Here is a 19,888-nt window from a genome sequence, read left to right on the forward strand (position 1 = left end):
TGAAGCATCATCAATTCAGTCCCAATTGTCTGTTGAAGACACTGGAGGAAAGAAGACAGTCACACAAACAGGACTCAGCAGAACTTTGATGATCATGCCTACCTTACACTTTAAACATATTTAGCCTGAAGTTTGCAGTTTCGAGAAGCATGTTGTCATCACATGATATAAGTAGTCTTTTCAGCTTCCATTCACAGACTTGCTAATTGCCAAGTCCACATTGGAGGGGGAGCATCCATAAAGTTAAGAAGAAGAAATAATAACTTTATGGCATGAGGATCTTGTTGTATTATTCAAGGTTCTTCAGAGGAGCTGAACCAGAAGGAGATGAACTGTTGTACATTTAAAAATGGTGGGATTCTAAGAATCGATTACAGTGTATCCCTGGATCACTTTCTGACAAGCTGCATGTGATATAGACAAGACCATGACTAAATAAATTGAATGTAGAAGAATATGGATTGAATGTCCAAACTCATAAACATTCTCATCATTTTGATTGAATTGTCATCTATATTACAGGAAATATCAATGTAGTCAAATATAAAATTTGCTTTAAAATGCATTGTTACATTATGTTAAACATTATACTGTGAAAACACTTAGTTAAGAAATGGGAAGGTTTTAATAATGGCATCAAGCATGTGATTATTTTTGGTAGTTATTAATTTTAAAACCGGCTGCAACATTGTGTTAAGAATACAGTAACAGATGGGGATTTCCCTGCAGAGAAATCTTAGTTTCACTATGCAGCAAGATTTATTGGCTTCATTAAGAAAATGTATGGTAGGTCAGAAAATACAGTGCTTTGGGGCTTCTTAGTCAGTAAAAAAAAAGATGAAGTTTTCCGAGGGTAAACATTCCAAATATTTTTTCTTTCTACATTTTCTCAGAAAGAGTGAAGTCTGCAGTTTGGAGGTGGAAGACAAGAAAACTCCTTAGCACATTAAGAAAGTGTCTGTGGCATTTCTATGGTTTTTCACAAGCGTGAAATAGAATTAAGTATCACCAGGAGCGATGTCTATTTATTTTTTTCTCTTAAAGCATAAGACTACTATTAAAAACTCTAAGTAGAAGCTCTATATTGCTCTTATAGGCTTTATTCCTATGAGTGTCTTTATTTATAGTCTTTATTTATTTATAGTCTTTATTCCTATGAGTGTCCTTATAACAAATCATATCACATATGCTCTAGGATATGAATCTAGTTTGCATTCCAGTTTCATTTATCATAAAAAAATATAAAAATCAAAACTGCTCATTTCAGTTAAAACATTATTTTTGAAATAGCATGAGGAAAACATTTTATTTTAAAATTTACATGGAGAAAATGCCAAATGCACATAATAAGTTGGTTTGATGCTAAAGGTCAAATTTGCAATGCACATAATGACAGAATGAGCTTAATGAAAATATTAAAAATCTGATGTACTGGTGATTTTAGTTCATGCTGGTGGCTGTGACCTTAGGCTAGCCTCAGGCATCTGTCAAGCTGCTTGCCTTAACAGACTGTGAGTACCCAAACCAGGTGAGCCTTGTATCTGATTTATTTCAGAAATGTGGTGTTGAAGGACAGAATCACCAAACTGCCTAATATTGATCAGCTTTTCCTTCCATCTAATCATATACTAATCGCAGCATTGATGTTTCATTTTAAGTTTGTAGAGTTTAATTATCTGAAGAGAGATGAGTTCACGAATTCAGCTAAGAATACAGCGTTGTTTTGTCATTTGCTTTTTTTTTTTTTTTTTGAGACATAATTTCACTCATTACCCAGGCTGGAGTGCAATGGCTCGATCTCAGCTCACTGCAACCGCCGCCTCCTGGGTTCAGGCAATTCTCCCACCTCAGCCTCCTGAGTAGCTGGAATTACAGGCACGCGCCACCATGCCCAGCTAATTTTTTGTATTTTTAGTAGAGACAGGGTTTCACCATGTTGACCAGGATGGTCTTGATCTCTTGACCTCGTGATCCACCTGCCTCCACCTCCCAAAGTGCTGGGATTACAGGCTTGAGCCACCGTGCCCGGCCTGTCATTTGCTTTTACAACCCAAAAATGATTAGTGTAATTATAGAAAATTATATAGATTTTTAAAAAAATCTCTCATTCTCCCTCATATGCATGTAAACATACATCGGAAGTTAGCAAATATTCACTTAAAAAGCCAAATAGAGCCTGGCGTTTTGGCTCACTCCTGCAATCTCAGCACTTTGGGAGGCCAAGATGTGCAGATCTCTGGAGACCAGAATTCAAGACCAGCCTGGTTAACATGTTGAAACCCCATCACTTCTAAAAATACAAAAAATTAGTTGGCTGTTATGGCACATTCCTGTAATCACAGCTACTCAGGAGGCTGAGACAAGAGAATAGCTTGAGCCTGGAAGGCAGAGGTTGCACTGAGCAAAGATTGCACCACTGCACTCCAGCCTGAGCAACAGAGCAAAATTCTGTCTCAAAAAAAGAAAAAGAAAGCCAAATAGTATACAGTTTAAATCTGTAGGCTGTACTATGACTGTTACAACATCACTATTCCTTCCTCTGAAGAAAAATAAAACAAACAAAAATCAGCCATAGACTTGAATGTGCATGGCCACATTCTATGAACTGTGTTTATGTAAACAGGTCACTGATGTGGGGCCAAGTTTGCTGATGCACATTATTCATCTTTACCATTTCAGTGGCCCTGGACTCTATATTTCTTCTGTAAAATCTGAAGGTGAATGAGGTGAATGCTTATGCTCCTGGGTATTGAAATAAAGACCCAAGACGTCTACTCAATTTATATGTATTTAATGTTATTTTTCTTTTTCTAGATCTAATTGACCAAGACTGACCTATTAGATTCCTTTCATCATCATGTTGAGAGGGGAAAACTGCTAGAAACCTTGCATGCCCTTGCCCTTGCACCAAATGTGCAAGGTCCTGTCTACTTTCTACTCAGCCCATTTGTCCTGTGTTTACAGCAGGTAATCTTGAGGGATGAGTTTACGTCTTGCCAAGATGAAGATCAGACTTACTTCAGCCTTCTATAAAACTGATTATTCCAGAAGCTCAGTGCTTCTCTCCTACAAAATATCTGCTGCATGCTCAGGCATCACAACAGGAATTCAGCATCCATGAGACATCAATAAGAGAGCTTGTTAACTTTTTTAAAAAATAAAATCTCAGACCCTCCACCACTCTTGCCAATTTTTGTGACAAGGATGTGATATTTCTCAGAGATCTGGATTCTTAAGAGAAAAGATAAAGAGAATGGGCATAAAAAGACTCTCCAAGACTCTGTAATGAATGTTCACAGTATGGGAAGTCTGGGTGGCAGAATAAGTGTCTTCCACTGCCTTATCTCTTAATGAGTCTTTAGAGGCTAAATAGGGAGAGGTGAAACTGAAACCAGCCTCCTGATCAATTATTATTCACTTCTGCCTCGTTGTTCACCACCCTTAGTTGTTGCTCACCCTCGTTTGGAAAAGAGGAGGAAAGAATGTGATCACCACAATGGTCTGGGGCCTCACAGTAAAGGCAATATGACTGTGGCTGCTGAGTCAAAGGTCCCCACGTTAAAGTCAGTGGTGTCAGCAGTAATGATAGAGCTTTGAATGAACCAAAGCCAAGTATAACCACTTGGACCAGGAAGTTACTTAAAAGAGCTGAGCCCCTCTCTCCCTCTAAGCCACCTGATGATGCCCTCCTTGTCTCCCACGACTTTGGGTACTTTAAAGAAAACGCTGAGAATCCTGGACAATTTGGGAGCAGGGGAAGGACTCAAACTGCTATAGCTCTATTGTACATAGGCACCAAAGTCATCAGTATACCCCTCCCATCGGGGAAAGAAATACTGGACTCAGGAGGTGGAAAGTGCTAAGAACTATGAGGAAGAGCCTTGGTGAATGACAGGACCAATCTGTTTCTTGACTCTGGAGCTGTTGCCAATGACTTAGGTTTCTGCAATTCCACTTGAAAACTACAGTGTGGCAGATTAGAAACATTCCTTTCTCAGGACACAAACTCAAAATAAATTGCTGCTGCTAATTCAATCAACTGAGTCAATTCTGTAGATACTAACATCAAGTTCCTGCTCTTTAAATGAGATTAACTGGAACCAAGTTTCTGATCAATCCTATTCTGTGAAGAATGACACCCAAAAGGCATATCTATCATCAGACGTATATTTGTTTGTAGACCAGGTACAACTGCATCACAGCTGTGTAAATCAGACCGTGTAAATCAGACTAGTGGTTGTGCTCATTAAGTTAAAACACAACCTGGCTAATCCAACTCTGCCCATTTCATGCCTGGGCTGACAAAGATATTCATGCCTGGCAAATACACACACACACACACACACACACACACACACACACACACACTTCTTATTTCAAATTGGTGCTTCATAAACGTAAGTGAACGTTTACTTCTGCCTGACATTCTGTTTTCTTCATCCATTAACTCTCAGTTTTTCATATTTTCTCTTTCTTCAAACTTTGAATCCTCCTCCTCTTATTTTAAATTGCAGCTGACAGTCTTGCTTCCTAAAACACATCAAAATTAATTTCATAGAGCCATCTACCTGCACCTGTGATTATATATTTACCCTCCCTTTTTTCTTGCTACCATGAATTGCAGCGCTGAGATCCTAGGTATTATCAACCTCTGCACATGTATCTTAGATTCCATTCCCTCTTTCTTTGTCACCCCAGAATTTTCCCATTTATCCTGTGTTATTTTTTCTTTTGAGACTGAATTCTTCCCAGTAGTGCATTAAGATGAAAATTTGCTTTATATCTGCCTCCTTTTCTAACTACCCCCTCATTTCTGTCATTTTTACTTGAAAGCATTGTCTAAACTTGTCTTCAACCCATTAAAATGACATTTCACCCTCAACATCCTACCCAAACTGCTGTGATCAAGGTCATCAGTTGCCTCCACTTTAACAAATGCAATTGTAACTGCTCTGCTGTTATCCCTCTTGAAGCATCTGTAAGCACTCAGATTGGCTAATTACTTTTCCTTTGTGAAGAATGCATTTCCTTGACTTCATGGACAGCTCATCTTCTACCTATGTTTATGATTTGCATTTTTGGTGACTTTTCTGCTTTCTCTTTGTTTCTCCCAACTAGGAATGTTTACATTGGCCCAGGGATCAACCATTCGATTATTTTTCTATCTATACTCCCCTTTTTCTTTATCTGATCTAGTCTCCTGGCTTTATAGACCATCCATGTGCTGATGACTTCAATCCAGTGTTCTCTAAATTTCTGTTCCGCATGTATAACCACCTATATGACATTTCTCTTTGGATTTACAGTAGGAATTTCAAGCATAGCATGCCCAGATCTGAGCGTCTGTTATTACTTTCCAACCCTGCTCCTTCTCCTGGAGTCATCATCATCACAGCTAGTGATGACATGGTTCTAATTGCACACACCTGCACCTGGTACACCTCAGTTTCACCCTTGAGTCTCCTTCTTCCTTCTGTTTCGAAGTCATTCATCTTGTCCATCAGAAAATCCCAGCACTTATTTTAAAAATATATTCAAGATGACACTGCTTCTCAACAAACCCACTGGTACTATCTTGACTAAAACCATCGTGTTTTTCTACAAAGACTTTTAAAATCACCTAATTACTGTTCTCCCTGTTTCTACCCTTACTGCCATAAATTTATTCTCGATGTAACTACGAGACTGATCTTCTAAAAACACATACTTTGTAACTGCTCTGCTCAAAGCATTCAACTGGCCTCCCATTTTATTCATATTGAAAATATTACATGGTCAACATCCTCATTCGTTCTTAGAACACATTATACTTTTGCTCACTCTATTCTAGCCACATGGGTTTTCTCAATGTTCCTTTAACCTTCCAGTAACGGTGTAGCCCCGTGCTTGCTCTTTTTTTCTGCTTAGAATAGTGTCCCTTTGCTGTCCAGATGGCTACCTCACATGTTTAATCAGTTTGTTTCGTTAAACGCCTTCTCTGTCAAGCATTTCCAGGCCACTCTAGGCAAAGCTGCAATCCTCCCACATGTTTATTAGGAACGAATGCTGCTTAAGTGAAGAATTTCTATCTGTTTTGTTTCCCGGCTTATCCCTCGTGCCTGGAATGATGCCAGAAACGTAATGGGTTCCCAGTAAATACCTGTTGACTAAAGACATGAATTACCTAACACAAAACATAGCAGAAAATTTATAGTGAACAATGCTATTTAATACAAGAATATGAATAAGTGTGGACAAGAAATATTGATATGGACCAAAAATCTCTATAAACAAATCTAAGACCTCCTTAATCTCATAGAAAAAAGTTTAATGAATTTTGAAAAGTACTGTGTTCTGATATTTCAGTATCAAAAATCTGCATTTTTTCCTAATATGTTTCAAAAAGTCTCATATGATCTCAATAAAAATGTAAAGAGATCTTATATTTGGAACTACAGAGAATCATTCTAAAATTAATTAGAAAAAATATACAAGAATGACTAGTTAATATTTTTTAAAATGTAATCAAGCCATACAAACCCTGACTGAATTTAAAACTTGTTTTAATATTTAGCATAGTATGGTAATGGGACATGAAGAAAAAGACAAATCAATGGAACAAGATAAAGTTTGAAGGGAGGACATATACAGGATTATACACACACACATATACATGTGAAAACAGGTACATTTTCATTTTATGATAAAAATGGCTTCATAATTCAGTGGAAAGTTTATTTAGTCTGTGAACTGTGTGCTGTAGGTCTGCAGCAAGAAAAGCAGCATGTGACTAAGCTGACTGTTTAGATCTGTTTACATATTTTTCTCATAGCAAGAGTTTCTCAATGAAAGGTACAAGGCAATGCATGACATTCTGGTACCAGCTTCTTAATTTGTTGCAGACCTACAAGAAAAACTATAGGTTTAATGCTTTGAATAATAGAGTCTACAGAACTTATTTCATTCTCCTTTGTGCCAGTATATCTTTACATATTTTAACAGTCTTATTAAAGAGTAACTGACATAAAAACTGCATGCCTTAAAAGCACACAATTTGATAAGATTTGACACACTTGTGAAATCATCATCACAACGAAGCTTTAGACATAATCACCCCCAAATTTTCCTCATGCCCCTTTGTTTTATTATCCCCAACTCCTGTATTCCCAGCCAATCATTAATCTGCTTTCTGATTAGTTTGCATTTCATAGAAATGTGTATCAATGGAATTATACAGTATCCACTTTTTTCTTTTTCTGTATGGTTTCATTCACTTAGCAGAATCACTTTCAGGTATATCAATGCTGTTTGTATATATCTAATAGTCTGTTCCCTTTTATTGCTGAATAACTTCCATTTTATGGGTATATAGAAGTTCTTTATCCAGTTATTTGTTAGAGAACAGCTGAGTGGTTTTTAGTTTATTATAAATAAGTCTGCTATAAATGCTCATGAATACATCATTATATGCACTTCTAATGCCAATGTAACATGACATAACATTATGACATAGTTCTGGTCATTTATTTAAACAGTTAAATATATGTTAAATATTATCAAATTATTCACTCTTAGGTATTTGTATCCATAAAAATTAAACCCTTTTGATGTAGCTATATTAATTCCAGTTACTTTTTCCCTGTAAATGCACTCACAAAGGTAAAAACAAGATAGGTACAAGTATATACATTGCAACACTATAATTAATGACAGAATAGAAACTACATACGTGTTGGTAGGGAATGAACTAATCTGAGGTACACTCATATATGGAAACATTATCTATCTAAATTGATAATTTAGAAACAGGTTTAGAGACTGACATGAGAGGATCTCCAAAATATGTGAAATGCACAGAACAATGTGTTAAAGAAGAGTGAGGCCGGGCGTGGTGGCTCACGCCTGTAATCCCAGCACTTTGGGAGGCCGAGGCGGGTGGATCACGAGGTCAAGAGATCGAGACCATCCTGGTCAACATGGTTATCCCTAGTGCCTGGGATAACCCCGTCTCTACTAAAAATACAAAAAATTAGCTGGGCATGGTGGTGTGTGCCTGTGATCCCAGCTACTTGGGAGGCTGAGGCAGGAGAATTGCCTGAATCCAGGAGGTGGAGGTTGCCGTGAGCCAAGATCGTGCCATTGCACTCCCGCCTGGGTAACAAGAGCGAAACTCTGTCTCATTAAAAAAAAAAAAAATAGAAGAGTGAACAATATAATGAAATAATATGGAGTGGGCCAACGGTTTTCTAAAAATAGTAAAATTATTTTTATTATTTGATAAGCCATATTTATCTGCAATGCTTTTATGGCTCTACTGTGTAACTTCTTAACTCATAGGTTTTGTTATAAAGAAAACATTTTTTATTGCATTTTAGGTTTTGGGGTACATGTGAAGAACATGCAAGATAGTTGCATAGGTACACACGTGGCAGTGTGATTTGCTGCCTTCCTCCCCTTCACCCACATCTGGCATTTCTCCCCACGCTATCCCTCCCCAGCTCCCCCCCACGCTGTCCCTCCCCTGTTCCCCCCAATAGACCCCAGTGTGTAGTGCTCCCCTCCCTGTGTCCATGTGTTCTTATTGTTCGTCACCCGCCTATGAGTGAGAACATGCGGTATTTCCTTTTGACACTTCAACAGCAGAACTGTAAGACAGGAGGCAACAGAGTGTATACATGTATCGTTATTATGTGTGTGTGTGTGTATACCTATATAGGTATATATATACACACACACATATATACACACACACATATATATACATACATACATACATACATACATACATACATATACAAGGGGTGCGCACCTTGGCTTCTCCTTTGGCCACCTCCGCAGGTTCGAGGCCCCTGCAGGCTGTGTGCTCCGGAGCTCGGAGTTGGCGGCCGCAACCATACACACACACATATATATACGGGGAGCGCCATGCAGTTTATGTATATGTATATATAATTAAACGTATGTGTGTGTATATATAAATATACACACACATATATATACGGGGAGCGCCATGCAGTTTATGTATATGTATATATAATTATACGTATGTGTGTGTATATATAAATATACACACACATATATATATGGGGAGCGCCATGCAGTTTATGTACATGTATATATAATTAAACGTATGTGTGTGTATATATAAATATACACACACATATATATACGGGGAGCGCCATGCAGTTTATGTATATGTATATATAATTAAACGTATGTGTGTGTATATATAAATATACACACACATATATATATATATACGGGGAGCGCCATGCAGTTTATGTATATGTATATATAATTATACGTATGTGTGTATATATATAAATATACACACATATATATATATACGGGGAGCGCCATGCAGTTTATGTATATGTATATATAATTATATGTATGTGTGTATATATATAAATATACACACACATATATATATATACGGGGAGCGCCATGCAGTTTATGTATATGTATATATAATTATACGTATGTGTGTATATATATAAATATACACACACATATATATACGGGGAGCGCCATGCAGTTTATGTATATGTATATATAATTATACGTATGTGTGTATATATATAAATATACACACACATATATATACGGGGAGCGCCATGCAGTTTATGTATATGTATATATAATTATACGTATGTGTGTATATATATAAATATACACACACATATATATACAGGGAGCGCCATGCAGTTTATGTATATGTGTATATAATTATATGTATGTGTGTGTATATATAAATATACACACACATATATATATATACGGGGAGCGCCATGCAGTTTATGTATATGTATATATAATTATACGTATGTGTGTATATATATAAATATACACACACATATATATACGGGGAGCGCCATGCAGTTTATGTATATGTATATATAATTATATGTATGTGTGTGTATATATAAATATACACACACATATATATACGGGGAGCGCCATGCAGTTTATGTATATGTATATATAATTATACGTATGTGTGTATATATATAAATATACACACACATATATATACGAGGAGCGCCATGCAGTTTATGTATATGTATATATAATTATACGTATGTGTGTATATATATAAATATACACACACATATATATATATATGGGGAGCGCCATGCAGTTTATGTATATGTATACATAATTATACGTATGTGTGTATACACAAGGGGTGCGCACCTTGGCTTCTCCTTTGGCCACCTCCGCAGGTTCGAGGCCGCTGCGGGCTGCGCGCTCCGGAGCCCAGGGGTGGCGGCCTCAATTAAGCTGGCGGCGCTGCCGCCCGGCTCCAGCTCGCACCCGCGGCTCGCCCACTGTCGCCGACCCCGCCGCCCCCGCCGCTGCCCGGTCTGCCGCTGGGCCTGAGCCCCGGGCCGCCGCCGCCCTCCGCGCTCGCCCTGCCCGCGCACCTGGCGCTGCCTCCACTGCCTCCGCTGCCTGCCCCTGGTCTCCGAGCCGCCCCCGCAGCCGCTGCCGCCGCTGCCTGCACGGCCCTCGCCCTTCCCCCTGCTGGCTGCTCCGGCCTCCCGCGACCCGTGGCCGCTACCCGCTTTCCCCCGCCCCCGCCGCCGCATTTCTTCCTGTCGCCTCCCTGCTGACCCGCCCTCCCGCGGCGGGATCTGGATGCCACCGCTAAGACCATGCTCAGTTTATGGCTGTGGAAAATTCTGATCCCAGGCCCTAGTGACAGAGCCCGGGCCCTAGTGACAGAGCCCAGGCCCTAGTGACCAAGCCCAGGCCCTAGTGACTGAGCCCTGGACCTAGTGACAGACCCCAGGACCTAGTGACAGAGCCCGGGTCCTAGTGACAGACCCCAGGCCCTACTGACCAAGCCCAGGCCCTACTGACCAAGCCCAGGCCCTAGTGACAGACTCCAGGACCTACTGACCAAGCCCAGGCCCTAGTGACTGAGCCCTGGACCTAGTGACAGAGCCCAGGCCCTAGTGACAGACCCCAGGACCTACTGACCAAGCCCAGGCCCTAGTGACTGAGCCCTGGACCTAGTGACAGACCCCAGGACCTACTGACCAAGCCCAGGCCCTAGTGACTGAGCCCTGGACCTAGTGACAGACCCCAGGACCTACTGACCAAGCCCAGGCCCTAGTGACTGAGCCCTGGACCTAGTGACAGAGCCCAGGACCTAGTAACTGAGCCCAGGACCTAGTGACAGAGCCCGGGCCCTAGTGACAGACCCCGGGCCCTACTGACCAAGCCCAGGCCCTAGTGACTGAGCCCTGGACCTAGTGACAGACCCCAGGCCCTAGTGACAGACCCCAGGCCCTACTGACCAAGCCCAGGCCCTAGTGACTGAGCCCTGGACCTAGTGACAGAGCCCTGGACCTAGTGACAGACCCCAGGACCTAGTGACAGACCCCAGGCCCTACTGACCAAGCCCAGGCCCTAGTGACTGAGCCCTTGACCTACTGACAGACCCCAGGCCCTAGTGACAGACCCCGGGCCCTACTGACCAAGCCCAGGACCTACTGACCAAGCCCAGGCCCTAGTGACTGAGCCCTGGACCTAGTGACAGACCCCAGGCCCTACTGACCAAGCCCAGGCCCTAGTGACAGAGCCCAGGTCCTAGTGACAGACCCCAGGCCCTACTGACCAAGCCCAGGCCCTAGTGACTGAGCCCAGGTCCTAGTGACAGAGCCCAGGCCCTACTGACCAAGCCCAGGCCCTAGTGACAGAGCCCAGGTCCTAGTGACAGAGCCCAGGCCCTACTGACCAAGCCCAGGCCCTAGTGACAGAGCCCAGGCCCTAGTGACTGAGCCCTGGACCTAGTGACAGACCCCAGGCCCTAGTGACAGAGCCCGGGCCCTAGTGACAGACCCCAGGCCCTAGTGACAGAGCCCAGGCCCTAGTGACTGAACCCTGAACCTAGTGACAGACCCCAGGACCTAGTGACAGAGCCCAGGTCCTAGTGACAGACCCCAGGCCCTAGTGACAGAGCCCAGGCCCTAGTGACTGAACCCTGAACCTAGTGACAGACCCCAGGACCTAGTGACAGACCCCAGGCCCTGCTTGCTGACGCCCCGTGGATGACCAGGTTTCCAGCCACGGACGGCTCTGTGCACAGAGGCCGGGGCTGCTGTTTCTCGGGCCCTGTCAATTCAGTTCTGGCAGCTTTTCTGTAAGTTTGGCTTCGGGTAGTCCAGGGTCCAGTCTTAAGGAGTTTCCCAGGAGATTTGTTCTGACAAATGGGGCCCAGCTGATTTTCCGTGGGGCCTCTTGGGAACAGGGACAGCCTGTGGGTTTAGAACAAGGTAGCCCAGGGTGTCTGGGACACAGCCCCGCCTGGGTGGCCGAGAGTCCTTGGAACTGGTGATACACCCGGGGCAGGTGTCCCCAGGCTTGCAGGCCAGGGAGGGCCCTTCTTTCCCCAGGGCAGCCGCCCTCTGGGGTCCACCTCTGCCTGCCCAGCTGTGAGGTCCGTCATGCTGCCTCTGCCCTCTCTTCTGCCCTCTCCAAGCCCGTTTTGAAAATGCCAGTCAGCAGCACAGTCTACCCCACACCTGTGGTGAGCCCATTGGTTCTGTCCTCCTGACTGCTTGGGGAGGCCCTGGGGGTGGGGGTGGGGGTGGGAGTGGAATTGCCTCAGCCTCCAAGCAGCTGCTGGCTGGGGCCCCAGCTTGTGCAAGTCCAGCCAGCCCCATTCGGGCTCCTATGGGGTCTGGCCAGGGAAGGGGCATGTGCTGTGAGCAGGAACCTGGGTCAGGGCAGGGCGGAACATGTCCCTCCTACCAGGGAGACCTCCAAGGCCCCAGCCAGTGGGGGAGGGCGCAGGTGCACACCTGGATGAAAGCCACAGGCCTGGCAGTGCAGGGCACACATGGGATGGTGGCTCAGCCCGAGGAGTGCAGGACACGTGGTATCTGGCTCAGGCCTGGCAGTGCAGGGCACACATGGGATGGTGGCTCAGGCTGAGGAGTGCAGGACACGTGGTATCTGGCTCAGGCCTGGGGGTGCAGGGCACACGTGGAATGGTGGCTCAGGCCTGGGAGTGCAGGACACACATGGGATGTGGCACAGTCCTGGGAGTGCAGGACACACATGGGTTGTGGCTCAATCCTGGGAGTGCCAGGCACACATGGGATGCTGGCATAGGCCTAGGAGTGCAGGACATGTGGTATCTGGCTCAGGCCTGGGAGTGCATGGCACACGTGGAATGGTGGCTCAGGCCTGGGTGTGCAGGACACACATGGGATGTGGCACAGGCCTGGAAGTGCAGGACGCACGTGGGATGTGGCACAGGCCTAGGAGTGCAGGACACATGTGGGATGTGGCACAGGCCTGGGAGTGCAGGACACACATGGGATGTGGCACAGTCCTGGGAGTGCAGGGCACATGTGGGATGGTGGCTCAGGCCTGGCAGTGCTGGACACATGTGGGATGGTGGCTCACGCCTGGGAGTGCAGGACACATGTGGGATGTGGCACAGGCCTGGGAGTGCATGGCACACGTGGAATGGTGGCTCAGGCCTGGGTGTGCAGGACACACATGGGATGTGGCACAGGCCTGGAAGTGCAGGACACACGTGGGATGTGGCACAGGCCTGGAAGTGCAGGACACACGTGGGATGTGGCACAGGCCTAGGAGTGCAGGACACACATGGGATGTGGCACAGTCCTGGGAGTGCAGGGCACATGTGGGATGGTGGCTCAGGCCTGGCAGTGCTGGACACATGTGGGATGGTGGCTCACGCCTGGGAGTGCAGGACACATGTGGGATGTGGCACAGGCCTGGGAGTGCTGGGCGATCTCCTGGGGCTCAGGGCACACGCCTGGAGATGGTACCTGGGAGCTTGTCCTTTGACCCCTGGGTGAGCAGCTTGTCTTCCTGGACTCTCTGGACTCTCTCCTGGAGTCTCTTCTGCTACGTGACATCCTTTTCCTTACGGTGGAAGAGCAGAGCCTCCGGGGGAAACAGTGTGAGATCCGCACCCAGGGTCAGTTGTGCTTTGCCTGGGAAACCTGGGAAAGTGGAGGGTGCCTGGACCCTGCAGTCTGGGAGAAGCAGCCCGCACAGCCGCACACCTTGCTCACTGAAGAGCACCGAGGGTGAGGCGCCCACCCAGGCTCATTGTCCAAGTTCTGACACCTCCACATTCTTTTAAAATTAAATGTATTCTTATTACTGTCATTATGGAAACTGCACATGGGTTTAATGAAGCCAGCCAGCCAGCGTGGCTCCATGTCCTCCTCCTGCTCCGGTGTGTGGCCACGCATCCTGCTCCTCCAGACCCCACAGCAGCCTGGCTCTCTTCCCACAGGGCACAACATGCCTCATTCGTTCTGTCATTTTTAGTTTAAGAACTTTTAAAAAATATTTTAAGTTAATGCACGTTTGAGGTGAGCCAAAACTACAAGAACCCAAAGCAGTGACCTTGGATGGGCTCTGGGGCTGCCGGAGGGGGCTCTGCTGTCTGTGGTGTGCTGGGGCCCGACCCCTCTGCTGCCCCCAAGGGGTGTTCCAAGCCCCTCCCCACCCACCTGCCCCCTCTTGTCCAGACACCGAAGCCTGGGAGCTGGCTCTGAGGCAAGTCCCATGTGAGATCCCTTGGCAGGCACCCCACGCAGAGCGGGGCTCTGGACGCGTTTCCAGCAGCTGGCATTTGAGTTTGACACTACCCCATCCCTTGGTGCAGAAAGGCCCAGGCTGAGTTGAGACAGGTTCTGCTTTTCCCTCCAGAACCTCCTGGACTGGCCCTCGGCCCTCCCAAGCACCTGTGGCCTCACTCCTGTGTGGTGGCCGACTGTGGGTTCCTGTGTGGTGGCTGACCGTGGGTTCCCGTGTGGTGGCCAACCGTGGGTTCCTGCATCTGCTCCCTCCTCTGGCTGTTGACGGCTGTCACCCTCCTCTTCCTGGGAAGCTGTCAGTTGCCAAGCACCTCGGCAGGGGGGTGGTCGCACCTCTGAGCTCACACCCGCTGCAGGTGGCCTTGCTCCCCTCAGCCTGAGTGGGGCAGTCGATGTGGGGGTCAAAGTCCCAGCTGGAAGCATTTCCTCAGAACGTTGGCGATGCCCTGACCCCTGTTCCTTTCTGCCCTCTCCCCGACGGCCCCACAGTGCTCTCCTGGGTGCTGTCTCATGCTGCTTGCTGTAATGGGAGGGGTTGAGCCCAGCACAGGTGGTGCCTGCCCAATAGGGATTCAGGGCCACGTAGGCACAGGGGCCGTGTACTGGACCATTCTCACGTGCCGAGATTCCACCTGCCCAAGTCCATGTTCCCATGCATCCTCTCCACCTGGCCCACCTCTGCCCTGGTTCGTGCTCCTGTGATTCCTCTCCCACTGGCCTCCCTCTGCCCAGATCCGTGCTCCCATGTGTCCTCTCCTCCTGGCCTCCCTCTGCCCAGATCTGTGCTCCCATGCATCCTCTCCCTCCAGCCTCCCTCTGCCCAGGTCCATGCTCCTGTGCATCCTCTCTGCCCAGCCTCCCCCTGCCCAGGTCCGTACTCCCGTGTGTCCTCTCCACCCAGCCTCCCCCTGCCCAGGTCCATGCTCCTGTGCATCCTCTCCACCTGGCCTCCCTCTGCCCACATCTGTGCTCCCATGCATCCTCTCCGCCCGGCCTCCTTCTGCCCAGGTCCGTGCTCCCATGCATCCTCTCTGCCTGGCCTCCCTCTGCCCAGATCCATGATCCCGTGTATCCTCTCCGCCCGGCCTCCCTCTGCCCAGGTCCGTGCTCCTGTGTGTCCTCTCCACCTGGCCTCCCTCTGCCCAGATCCATGCTCCTGTGTGTCCTCTCCACCTGGCCTCCCTCTGCCCAGGTCCGTGCTCCCATGCATCCTCTCCAACTGGCCTCCCTCTGCCCAGATCCATGCTCCTGTGTGTCCTCTCCCACCAGCTTCCCTCTGCCCAGGTCTGTGCTCCTGTGCATCCTCTCTGCCCGGCCTCCCTCAGATCTGCCCCAGTTTCTCCTCTTCACTGCCCGATGTTTCATTGCTTATTTGCTTATCACTTGTCCCAGCTGAAGGCCTCATGAGGACAGGACACTTCATGTCCCACTCAGCCCTCCAAGACCAGTCTCCAAGTTTATTTATTTTTATTACACTTTAAGTTCTGGGGCACATGTGCAGATCATGCAGGATTGTTACATAGGTATGCACACGCCATGGTGGTTTGCTGCATCCATCCCCCTGTCACCTACATTAGGCCTTTATTCTAATGTTATCCTTCCTCAATCCCCCCACCCCCTGCTCTCCATTCCCTAGGCCCCCCATCCCCCAACAGGCCCGGGTGTGTGATGCTCCCCTCCCTGTGTCCATGTGTTCTCATTGTTCAGCACCCACTTTTGAGTGAGAACATGCGGTGTTTAATTTTCTGTTCTTCTGTTAGTTTGCTGAGAATGATGGTTTCCAGCTTCATCCATGTCCCTACAAAGGACATGAACTCATCCTTTTTTATGGCTGCATAGTATTCCATGGTGTATATGTGCCACATTTTCCCTGTCCAGTCTATCATCGATGGGCATTTGGATTGGTTCCAAGTCTTTGCTATTGTAAACAGTGCTGCAAAGAACAAATGTGTGCACGTATCATGCAAACCATGGGCTGCTGGGCGGGGATGTCCTGCGTGAACCCAGAAGGCAGTTTTGAGGGGCTCCCCTCATCCCTCTGCTCCCAGCCAGGCCCCACAGGGCAGGTTCTCAGATGCCTCGCTGAGGTGTGTGAATATGGGTCTGTTTAGGCACGTCCCCATAGGAGATGAGAACACAGAATGCAGCCCTGAGTTTGAAGCATCCCAGAAGGTTCTTTCTCTCTCACCCGCATGCTCACCGCAGTTCTGGGTGCTCACAGAACCTGTCTTTGCTTCCAGTAATTTCCCACTCGGTCCTCCTGCCTGCTGCTGAGGCCCGGGGGAAACACAGGTCAGGCCTGTGAGAAACTCCTGTTTCAGACAAAGAAATGGTGTCAGCGGTAAAACTGGAAACTGTTCCCAGCTTGACACCCAACCCGGCCCTTTTACCACTGGGATCCTGCCCCCATATGGCCCTGCCCCACCACCTGGATCCTGCCCCCACATGGCCTGGCCCCTGACTCAGTCCTACCCTTGTGCCCCCCTTGGGGTTGGCATCTGCATTTTCAGTGCCTTTCTGGGAAAGGGGTGAGTGGGTGGGACCAAGGTCCTGATTCTCAATGTAGGGAGTGCCCCAGGATTTTTTCCAGCTGTTTTGGGGGAATTTGTGGGATCTCAAGGTCATCAGGGGCCACCCACAGGACCCCCACGATGATGGAGCGCACTTTGGCCATGACTGGTGCTGAGAACTGCAGGTCTGAGAGGGCATCGTGAGGCCCAGGGTTGGGACACGCACCTGTGTCACATGCACCTGTGTCCTCAGCACAGACCCTTCCACCTGCTCTTGTGCCTGTATGTGGAGGCCACATTCAGCTCTTAGCATGGTGCTGACAGGTGACCTGGTATCCTGGCCCCTCAGGGAAGTGGCTGTGGTGCCCTGAGTCTAATGCCACATGCTGGGTCCTTTGGGGCCTGACTGGGTCTCACTGGAGGCCACACATGGTGGGGAGGTGGCCTCAGCAGCCCACGACCGCCCCTCTGGGTAGCCCTGCATCCCTGAGCCCTGCCTGGGCAGCACCCCTATGGTGCCATTTTCAACCCCATGGCCCAGCCATCTGCTTGGAGGTGGGTGCCTTGCAAAGTCCAGAGGGTGTCCCTGCCCCACCCCCCACTGCCTCAGGCCTGAACATTCACAGTCCCTCCCCTGGCCAGGGCCACCTCCTGCTCAGCAGGCCCTGGGCTCCTGGGCAGAGCCTCCTCAGGCATCCCCAGGGCCACCATACACCTTCCCCAACCCAAAGCTCCTTCTTCAGTTAGAGGCTCTGCACTGTGGTGATAGCAGCTGTCACATGACTGCTGTGGACCCCCTGGAGAGTGTGACCCATCATGGACCCCAGAGGAGGGCGTCCCCTCATGGATGCTGGGGAGGGTATGACCTGAGGTGTCCCCCAGAGCTGCAGAGCTGGCGTCCACAGGAGGGGCAGTGGAACTGTGGTATGGGACCTGGAAAGGCAGTGGAACTGTGGCGTGGGGGACCCGGAAAGGCAGTGGAACTGTGGCGTGGGGGACCCGGAAAGGCAGTGGAACTGTGGCGTGGGGACCCGGAAAGGCAGTGGAACTGTGGCGTGGGGGACCCAGAAAGGCAGTGGAACTGCGGCATGAGGGACCCAGAAAGGCAGTGGAACTGTGGCGTGGGGGACCCAGAAAGGCAGTGGAACTGCGGCATGAGGGACCCAGAAAGGCAGTGGAACTGTGGCGTGGGGGACCCAGAAAGGCAGTGGAACTGCGGCATGAGGGACCCGGAAAGGCAGTGGGACTGTGGCGTGGGGACCCGGAAAGGCAGTGGAACTGTGGCGTAGGGACCCGGAAAGGCAGTGGAACTGTGGCGTGGGGGACCCGGAAAGGCAGTGGAACTGTGGCGTGGGGGACCCAGAAAGGCAGTGGAACTGTGGCGTGGGACCCGGAAAGGCAGTGGAACTGTGGGGTGGGGGACCTGGGATAGGCTTTGACGCTGCCAGGTCACACCCTGAGCCTCCTTGGCCTGGAGTCCCTGGGCACTCAGCTCAGCTCCCACCCTGGGCTCTGCTGTGCTGCTGGATTTATCTGGCTTATGGGTCCTTGACCCACTGATGGCGGCGGGCAGGGCCTCGCTCGGCTCAGCTCTGTCTGGCAGCTGGACAGAAGTGCCTCAGCTCTGAATGTCTGAGGGGCCTCGAACCCAGCCCCAGGAGGGTCTGCCAGGACATGGCCTGGGTGACACCTTTCTCTTCTCCTTCCTCCACAGCAACATGGCTCACAAGGCCAAGCCCACCAAAGCTGCCAATAAGACGCCCCCCAAGTCCCCGGGGGACCCCTCGAAGGACAGGGTGGCCAAGAGGCTGTCGCTGGAGTCGGAGGGTGCTGGTGAGGGGGCGGCTGTGGCCTCCAAGCTCAGCGCCCTGGAGGAGGCCTTTTGGCACTTCGCTGTGCACGGGGACACCAGGGCCACCGGGAGGGAGATGCACGGTAAGAACTGGTCGAAGCTGTGCAAGGACTGCCAGGTGATCGATGGCAGGAATGTGACTGTCACCGACGTGGACATCATCTTCAGCAAGATCAAGTGAGTGCGCTGGCATCTCGAGCCCAAAGCCTCACCTACGGGGTCTGCAGCGCTGAGTCCCTGGGTGGGTTCTGTGGGGAGCGGGCCATGGTGAGGTGAACGGGGTCATGCTTCAAGACCCCACCCTTCTCAGAAGCAGCCCAGACACAGGAGCCTAAACGTGCCCTCTATTATTTCATTTTGACGGTCTGCTCCTGCACTCACTGCAGCCCTGGGTGGAACTGGCTTCGTTTCCTTGGTTCCCCCAGCCCCAGGTCCAGCCCCGTCCGGTCTCCTGGGTGGAAGTGGCTTCATTTCCACGGTTCCCCCAGCCCCGGGTCCAGCCCCGTCCCGTCTCCTGGGTGGAAGATAAGAGCAGCGAGGAGGCGGTTCGCAAGGTGCACAGGCTCATCGAGGGCAAGGCGCCCATCATCTCAGGGGTGACGTTGAGCGGGGCGGGACGGAAGGCAGGGCGTGGAGGGGGCTGGGTGCGTGGAGGGTGGGTGGTGCCTTGGGCGTGGTCAGGAGGGGGCATGGATTGGGGCGTGGTCTGGTGGGTGGGTGGTGCCTGTGGAGGCGTGGCCAGGAGGGGCAGTGATTGGGGCGTGGCCTGGGCAGTTCATGAGAGGCATGTTCAGAGGGTGTGGCCTGGGGGCATGGTCAGAAGGGGCAAGGATTGGGGGCGTAGCCTGGAGGGTGGGGCCTGGCTGTCCTGACAGCCCCTTCCTTTCCTCTGAGGGTGCAGGCCATAGTGTCCTCAACCACATAAATACCAGGTGGAGCTGGGCAATTGT

At 48.9% G+C, this 19,888-nt stretch overlaps 1 pseudogene; it reads left to right on the forward strand.

Moving 5' to 3' along the window:
• Nucleotides 1–18,625: 18,625 nt before the first annotated feature.
• LOC144580510 (tubulin polymerization-promoting protein pseudogene) lies at nucleotides 18,626–19,248 on the forward strand (annotated as a pseudogene).
• The last annotated feature ends 640 nt before the right edge of the window (nucleotides 19,249–19,888 follow it).

Source organism: Callithrix jacchus, chromosome 20 (assembly GCF_049354715.1).
Source record: "Callithrix jacchus isolate 240 chromosome 20, calJac240_pri, whole genome shotgun sequence".
Taxonomy (NCBI): Eukaryota; Metazoa; Chordata; class Mammalia; order Primates; family Cebidae; genus Callithrix; species Callithrix jacchus.